At 48.2% G+C, this 6,106-nt stretch overlaps 1 long non-coding RNA gene across 1 annotated transcript; it reads left to right on the forward strand.

Moving 5' to 3' along the window:
• Positions 1-6: 6 nt before the first annotated feature.
• Positions 7-3,220, forward strand: LOC119357445. Its single transcript, XR_005172207.1, has 3 exons — positions 7-476; positions 580-683; positions 1,836-3,220. It is a non-coding gene; the product is annotated as an uncharacterized LOC119357445 (long non-coding RNA).
• Positions 3,221-6,106: the final 2,886 nt, after the last annotated feature.

Raw genomic sequence — 6,106 nt, forward strand, 5'->3', positions numbered from 1 at the left:
GGCCATGGCCATGGCGGCGGGCAGATCCACCCCCTCCCCTACTCCGTTCCCTCGACGCCCGGCGGTCATCCCCCATTAGGCCACCCGCAGCAGCTCACCCGCCCCTCCTCCTCCTTCCCGACGCCGACGCGCTCGTTCCCCGCCTTCCCCCTCCTGAACCGCCTCCTCCCCCCCGCCGATCCTTCGATTCCCCGTGGCCCTAGGCCAGCGCTGACGGTTTCCTGGCTCCCGCGGGCGATTCCAGCATGGTGGTCGTCGGCTCCGCGGACTCGAAGATGAAGACGGAGGTGGAGGAGAGCGAGCTGGCCGAAGGTGAGGCGGTTCCAACCCTAGCCGCCGCAGTGGGTCACCAGCGCCGCGTCTCCCTCACCTCTGTCGGCCGACAGCACCGAGGGTTGCTTTCCTCCTGCCTTCATGCGCGCCAGCAATCGGGACCTGCAGTCTCCACCACCGGTGTCGGAATTATGTCAGGACAGGTAAGCCCCAAACCCCCTCCCTTCTCGTCTGCTCCTCCAACATCTCCTCCAACATCTGATGTACGTGTGTATTATACCATCTCGTCTGCTTGTATTGTGTAAGGAAATCAAGGGCTTGCGGAAGAGATAGGAGGTCCATGGAGAAGATGCTCTGCTCCACCTCCAACCCACCCTGCCTGCTACTACAGGAACAGGATGCCATGGAAGGTCTTTTTTATGTTTGGTCCTGCTTGTGCTTGTATTCAAGCAGCCATGTGTGTATAAAATAGGTTCAGTCTGCAGCAGTCACATGATATGTCTGTCTACTACACGGTTTGATCATTTCTGAAATCGTGCTAGTTCGAGCAACACTTAGAGGGCATACCAGGTAGAAAATGTCATCCAAATTACTCAAATGGAACTGTCAGCTGTGTGAACATTGCATTTAAACTTAATTTTATATCATATATCATGGTTGGGTGTATAGTAATCTGCAGTAATTTAATTTGTTGGCAGAAAAACTGGATTGAAAAAGCTGCACAAGTTTTCTGATATGGGAAATTTGATACAGTGGTATTTTTTTAGTACGATAGATGGAGTAGCTAATTGGTGTTTGTGATCTTAATTTTGGGTGCCTAGTTTTCGAGACGGAGAAATACTATACTAGTGGAGTGTAGGTTTGATTTGCCGGTTCATGTCAGGCAAGTTTGTTCCTGGCTCCACCTCCACTAGTGTAGTATGCTGTGATATCAAATAGTGCTAATTATTCCTAGCAAATGAAAAGAAAAGAAGGATAATAGTGCTATTATGGATAGATGATGGAAGGGAATTTTAGCAGCAATCTGTAAACTGCACTTAGTTTCGTACCCTCTAATAGCTAAGATGAAATAAATCAATTATGATTACTGCTGGCTGTGGAGGGCTTTTTTCTGGAGCAATCAGTCAGTAGGAGGGGCTTTTTTCTGCTGCTAGTTTTTGCTTCAGTTGGGTACATGAATCTCGGGTTATAAGGATTTCAGAGCCATGACCCACGGTATATACTTACTAGTACTGTCTATTGTGATTGAGTATTTATTGTTGGTGCTTCCACCACGTATTATTCACCCATTTGCATCTTCTTACTCTAGCATCAAAGGCCCACAAAAAAATCCTTTAAATTCTGTATAATTTATTGAGTACTTTTTAGTTATTGAACGAACTCATACTGGTTAGTGTTGGTCATATGCAAGTAAACTGGATACCCACTAGACTAACTATTTCCCAAAGTTAGAGTGATACATTCTGTACTACACTGTTAATGCCTATCCGAGTTCGTTGTTTTATTTTCATGGTAACTAAATGTTGACATATTAGCTAATTGTGTACCTAAATATGACCCAGGTACAGTGGTGCTGCTGGTTCCTTGAGGCGGGGTCGAGTTGAGGTAGGGGATAGGAAGGTTGAGCCGCTCGGGTGCTGATCATGTACATCGGCGCTCCTTCTGGGGTTGACCCGACCAAACCAATGATGCAAGGCTTCTCCTGCTGCTGCATGTCTTCATCAACTTAGTTCTTCCACAGGGAGAGATCTAAATCCTTCACTTGTTCACTGTGTAATCTGCAGATTACTTCTTCCATTAATCACCTAGTGCTCCTGTTAGTGAGATTCATCTAGTATTTTTTTCCAAAGCATGAAATGGTTTGGAGTAGTTGATCATGGCCTGATGGAAACTTCATGTCGTTAGCATGTATATATGTACTACTACAGCAGCCAGAAGCAATCCATTTTATTAAATGCATTCATCTCATTACACTAGCTACCCCAACTTGTTTGGGACTAAAGGCTTTGTTGTTGTTGTTGTATTCATCTCATTACACTAGCTAGCACAATATATTAGTTAAGGCAACTCTACTACATATCAATTTCCCCTACTGGATTGGTTCTATATTTTTAAAGTTGTTTCGTGGTGCATGAGCCCAACCTGAAGAAATATAGGCTTATGATGACTATTTTCCTTCTTAAGTAATCATAGTTGTTGGCTTCGGTAGCTTGCTGAATATGTTTTAGTTATATATAGAAATGATGTGCCTTCTATGCTTAAATGATTGTTTGGCTCTATATAATTGTTGACATGAATATCTTGACTTCCCAAACAAGTATAGGACTGTACCTATGCATACAGATTATCCTAACAAAACTGAAAATAAAAATTGAAGCATGAAATAAGCAATAAGTGGCTGATTTTTATTTGCATGTTAAGCGGAAAGTTGTAGATAAGGCTTGTATATATAGCATAGTGCTTGCCAGTTGGTTCTTTCACCTTTGTGGTGATCCACTCAATGATCAGTCAGTACGAACAGCTAGGATGGAATAAAATGTTTGTTACATCAGATGGCACCGAACATGGTTATGCATGGTTTATATATAGTAATACACGTGTCAGTCCAATCAAGGCATTTCTTAGTCTTACTAATTGTCTTAGTCTGAAATTATGATGTGTTGTAATTCACCTGCTCTTGACTTTATATCCGTCTTACTCTGCAAATTTTGTAGGATCAAGTGGCTGGGCCCAGATTTGTCTGGACCGTTGGATTGATGCAAGGGCGGGTTTATATGTAGTACACGTTTTGTACACTTTTATGCCCATAGGAGACCCCAGCCGGAGTAGTTCCTGCTGTCCTTTTGTCTTGTTCTCTTGCAATTATTTGTACTTCTTAAAAGTCTGAAGAAATTGTCGGGTAATTCACCTGCTGTTTTTCTCTTAAAAAACAGTGTTGGTTGTTGGAGTGCCTGGTCCACTAGCTCAGATTTGTCGTTTTAAACACTATTCAAACATTCTACTTCCTAACAATATATAAAATGCCCCTTAACTTCTCAACTATGCTTAATATGTGTATACATCTCTAAATATAGGGTCCTCAATAATTGCACACATGTTTCTTTAATCACTGTGATGAGATATTGCATGTCGAAATATTCATCACATGTTTTTGAAGATGACTAGATCCATTTCTAGCGCAAACAACATGGTGTAATTTTTATTGGTCACATGATGTTCATGTAGTGGTGGAATATTTGCACATGGGTTAGAACAGACCGAGAAACATAAAGAAAATATTCCATAGAAGCCGTGGAGAAATAAGAATGAGGAGCGGAGAGCGGGTTGTTGGCCAAATGTTGGCCGGCCGTAGTTTAAGTTTGTTTTCCCCCTTGATTATTTGTAACTGTTAAAAAACAAAAACCACACTCTGCCAAAAGAATCCAAAAGAGTCGTACCACAATACAAGCCCAAAACTGACCCAGTCCGTCTTCTCTAAAAAAAAGTAACTACAAGTGTAAATAAGAAAATAAAGGAGACTGGATAAATAAATGGAGTAGAACCAAATTTGTCGATGGATTTGACTGTGAAGACACCACACGCGTACTCACTGCGGCTGCTGCACACTAGGTCCAAAATATTTTCTCTCATGTCACATTTTTGTTGTCTTAGAGCATCTCCAGCCGTTCGGCCCCCAGGGCGCCAAAAAAGAGCGGCCTGGGGGCGAGCCGGCGCTAGATCGGCCCCTGGGGTTCGTTTCTTCCCAGCCACGGTCCAGGTGCCGCCCCCAAGGCGCCCCATATTCGAACTCCATCGTTCCCGCTCAAAGAAACAACAAACAAGCAATCATCGCAATAGTTCGGCGATTCGGTGCCACAGTTCGGCGATCAAATAAAAGGACACGCAGTAGTTCGGCGTACAGAAAAGGAAGGACGCGGAAGGAGTACATCAAACGTCGAGCTCAACCTCCGGCGGCGGCGGCGTCTGCGTACGCGGGCTGGAAGGAGTCGGCGCGGCTTCTGTGCTGCTAGGCGCGACAGAGGCATCGTCGGTGGGACTGGGTGTCGCAGAGGCATCGTCAACAGCCGCCGGGCTGGGCGACGGCGTCGGCGTCGGCGTTGCCGGTATCTGATTAAGGATGAGGCCGCGCTCCGCAAGGAACCACGCCTTGAGCTTCTCGTCGCCACGCCTTTCCTTGTCGGCGTTGGTTCCTCCTCCTCCTCTTCCCCCTCCTCCGGCTCTTCCTCGCCGTAGTCGAGCTCGTCGTCCATGTCACTGAGGTCAATCGAGCCATCCCGGGTAGTTAACCCGGGGGAAGCAGCGGCGCCAGCCGAGCCGGCTGCGATGATGTCCTCCATGTCGGCCTCCGTCACGTCGGCGTCGCCGAGATGCGTCGAGGATGCGGCTTGCGAGTAGAGGACGCGGAGAAGAGGTGGCGTCGGTGAGGCTGTGTAGTCCGGCAGCGAGTACATGTACGGCGGGTACTGCACGCCGGCGAACGCGGGCGAGGGCGTGTGCTGGACAGGGCGCCCATGGGGGAAGGTGATGTTGGGGTTGAAGCCACCATGGGCGTCCCCATCGGCATAGCCCGGCGACGACGTGCTCCATGGGTGCGACGACGACGAGAACCTGGCCGGAGAGCCGACGCTTTGCTGGCTCCAGGCCGCGTACGAGTGCCCACCGGGTGGATTCATCATCGCCGAGCGCGCCGCCTCCGCTTGTTCCGCCGCGGCCGCAGCCGCAGCGTGCGCCGCTTTTTCCCTGGCCTTCTTGGCCCTGTTGCGCCTGTCGGCGGTGACGGCCTCCCGGCGCTCCACATCCTCCTTCCACTCGGCGTTGCTCATGCCAGGGAGCTTGGATAGCGGCGCCCCCGGCTTCCTTTGCTTCGGCTGGGCGGCGGCGGCGGCTGTGGGATCCGTCGCGGCGCGCGGCATCACGTACTTCTTTGGCCGCATGGCGGGCGGAAGGGTATGGAGGAGGCGAGCGTTTGGCGGGAGGAATGGAGAAGAGAGGGGAGCCTAGGGGGGAAAGCGGGAGAAAACGGCGGGAAAAGGGCTTCAGTCACCGACAGAGCGGCCCCATGTCGCTTTTCACTTGTGCGGGCGCGCCCAGGCGGCACCCGGCCGCTTGGGTTCGGGGCGGGATCGCCGGCTCTGTATTTCGCCCAAACCTGCGCTAAACGAGATCCTCGGGTGCGACTGGGCCAATTTTCGGCCACCGACGCTAAAAAATCGCCGGGAGAGGGGGGGAGGCTGTTGGGGGCGCAGTTGGAGATGCTCTTAGCTGTGTAATTTTGATTACTAGTGTCTTGGCTTGCTTATTTAATTGATAATGCACCAGTTCTTTATTAGTTTGTGTAGTTAGTTTAGAATGATACTACCTTTAACAAGAAAAACTTCATTCTCCAATGCACGTGTGTTACTTCTGTATCTATTGGTTGTGGTGATAGGTTGTCCTACAGCGCTCAAACACCATGGCACAAAGATGTTGTAGTGGATTACGGGACTGTTTGGTTCTAGGCCTAGCATTGTCATACTTTGCCACACGTTTCGGCCAAGCTTGCCTAAGATTAGTTCAGCAAAATGAGAATCAAAAGTTGGCAAGTCTAAAAAAATCTTGCCACGCTTTTTATGTGCATGTCATGTGTGACCCTATTGTGTCTTACCTAAGGTATGGCTTGAACCAAATACTCACCTAAGTTGGTCAAACTTGCCTAATCCTAAATGTGACAACCTTTGGCAAAATTAGTCACAAACTAAACAACACCTACAATTTATGTCGTGGTTTGGGTCATTTTCTCTGATAGGCTTCCTATTGTCGCTTGTCACACTTAGTTGCTACATTTTTGACACCT

Source organism: Triticum dicoccoides, chromosome 1A, assembly GCF_002162155.2.
Source record: "Triticum dicoccoides isolate Atlit2015 ecotype Zavitan chromosome 1A, WEW_v2.0, whole genome shotgun sequence".
Lineage (NCBI taxonomy): Eukaryota > Viridiplantae > Streptophyta > Magnoliopsida > Poales > Poaceae > Triticum > Triticum dicoccoides.